We start from the raw sequence: 2,732 nt of genomic DNA on the forward strand, positions 1-2,732 counted from the left end.
GCATGTGAATTTATTTCTGGGCTTTCCATGCTGTTCAATTGGTCAGTTCATTTTTATGACAATTAAATACAGTTTTCATTATAATAGCTTTGTAATATATTTGAAATCAAATAGTGTGATGTATCTAGCTTTGTTCTTTTTTGCTTAAAATTGCTTTGACGATGCATGGTCTTCTGTTATTCCATACAAATTTAAAAATTGTTTTCTCTATTTCAATTTCTAGAATTTCATTAGAGATCACATTGAAATCTGTAGGTCACTTTGGGTAGTATGGACATTTTAATAATATTAGTTTCTACACCCTATCAATGAACTATCTGAAAATAAAATTAAGAAAAAAATACCATTGATAACAGCACTAAATAAATAAAACTTCACTGTAAATTTAATGGAGGTTAAAGATCTTTATACTGAAAACTACTAAAAAATAAAGAGAAACTCTCACAGAGAAGCTCTGTTCCAGTCCTCTTCTCTGCCATTTTTTGATGCTTTGGACCTTCCATGTGGCCAGAATCATATGAACATAGCAAGACAACAAAACAGCAAGATGTGACTGCTATAGATCTAACAGCAAAATCGTCACTCACTGCTTCATCAAGTTTCCCATCTGTTGCCAGACCACTTGCTAAAATGAATATGAGTGATGAAATTCAAATTTTGAAACAGTAGGAGCAGGTTCTGAGGGTCTGCTTGGATGCCATTGAGATTTTCCCTGGTAACCCCTACTGTGACCAGACTAGCCTGAAGCACACTGCAAGACTCAGCAGCCAAGAAAGAAGAGCCAAGTGTCACTGAGACCAAGAAGGAGCTGTGGCCCTATGCCAAGGTGGGAGAGTGCCACTATGGTGAGAACTGTGTGTATCTCCACAGGGACAAGTGTGACATGTGTGGGCTGCAGGTCCATCTGATGGATGCAGCCCAGAGATCACAACACATAAAATCTTGCATTGAGGCCCATGAGAAAGACTTAGAGCAGTTGTTTGCAGTGCAGTGCAGTAAGGACATAGTTGTGGGATCTGCATGGAGGTGGTCTATGAGAAAGCCAACCCCAGTGAGTGCCACTTCAGGATTTTGTCCAACTGCAACCACACATACTATCTCAAGTGTATTCCCAAATGGAGGAGTACTGAGCAATTTGTGAGCAAGATCATAATGTTCTGCCCAGAATGCTGGATCACATCTAACTATGTCATTCTGAGTGAGTACTGGGTGGAGGAGAAAGAAAAGAAGCAGAAACTCATTGAGAAATATAAAAAGGGAGTCTCTGCAAAGACCTACAAATACAACTATCATATAATCCAATGATTCCACTCCTGGGTATGCACCCAAAGGATAGGAGAATGCTCAGTCAAAAAAGTGCTTGCACATCTGTGTTTATTGCAGCATTATTCACAATTGCTAAGACATGGGACCAACCCACAAACAGATGACAAGATTAGACAAGTGTGGCACATATACCTTATGGAATACTACTCAGTCATAAAAATCAACAAGGCCCTGTTCTTTTGATAGAAAGTGGATGAATATGAAAGATTTACTGCTGAGTGAAGCAAACCGAGCTATGAAAGAGAGACATCATATGTCTGTGTGCCAGTGCCCATGTTTGCCACCTAGGTAAGCCTACCAATTCCAGGTGCTGTTGTAATCATTTCTACCCAGGGCCTGTCCACTTAACATATACTGTCTACACTCCATGATGGAAACTGAGTGATTAGAGGACATAAAAGCATTGAAAATGGTTATAGATTCTGGAGACAATGTGGGAAGAGAGTGGGAGATGGGGGAAAGTATAAGGAAAAAAATTAAGGAAGAAAATAAAGAGGTAAGACATTTATGGGACACAGAAATGGGATATTGTCTGTTGATGATAATGTGTTTTGTATCTTCAGCTGGATTGCTGTGAAGTATATTCATGTTGGATAAATTCAACTTACAAGTAAAGTGATGTATAGTGATTGAATGTATAAATTTTTAAAAAAATATTTTCAAAACTTACGTAACAGTTTTATTGTCATCCATGAATGATCTACAGTCAAAAAGAGTAAATCACTGCTTTGGTGCCATTATGAAAAGAAAGAGAGAGAGAGAGAGAGAAAGGAGAGAGGGAAGGAAAAAGAGAAGGAAGGAAAGAAGGAAGGAAGGAAAGAAAAGAAATACAAGGAGGCAATGAGCAACAAGGCTTGCAGATATTTTGATTAAGACCATGGGCTACCTGCTTGGAGGGAACTTTTTACAAGCATGTGTACCCTAATAGCCATGAGGAGGAACCACAGAGACAGAAAGTGGCAACATCAAACAGATATCAGGGAGCTCATTGAGGAAAGAGAAAACAGCAACCACTTTGACTGTGATGACTAGGTGGTCACCCTTGAGCTGGGCAAGATGTTGCTTATGCTCTTGGCCGCAGGTGGGGATGACGAACTGACAGACTCTGAAGACGAGTGGGACTTGTTTCAACTCGAATCTTTTACAACTTGAATCTATAGCAGCTTTGGAGGTGTGAACTGGTCTGCCAAGCCTGTGCATCAGTGCCCATGTTTGTCACCTAGGTAAGCCTACCAACTCCAGGTGCTGCCGTAATCATTTTTCCCCAGGGCTTGTCCCCACAACCCCTCACCTTTCTTCAAGGAGTGTGTTGAGTTCGCTTTTGTTAAAAGTTACAAAAATAAATCTTAAACTCTTTTTTTTTTTTGTAATATGGACTTAACTTTCAGACAGTTAGGGTAAGTTTG

At 39.5% G+C, this 2,732-nt stretch overlaps 1 pseudogene; it reads left to right on the top strand.

The window, feature by feature from the left end:
- The first annotated feature begins 501 nt into the window (after nucleotides 1-501).
- LOC102484053 (E3 ubiquitin-protein ligase makorin-1 pseudogene) lies at nucleotides 502-2,478 on the top strand (annotated as a pseudogene).
- Nucleotides 2,479-2,732: the final 254 nt, after the last annotated feature.

The sequence above is a fragment of the Tupaia chinensis genome, unplaced genomic scaffold (genome assembly GCF_000334495.1).
Source record: "Tupaia chinensis unplaced genomic scaffold, TupChi_1.0 Scaffold144702_1, whole genome shotgun sequence".
NCBI classification, from domain to species: Eukaryota; Metazoa; Chordata; class Mammalia; order Scandentia; family Tupaiidae; genus Tupaia; species Tupaia belangeri.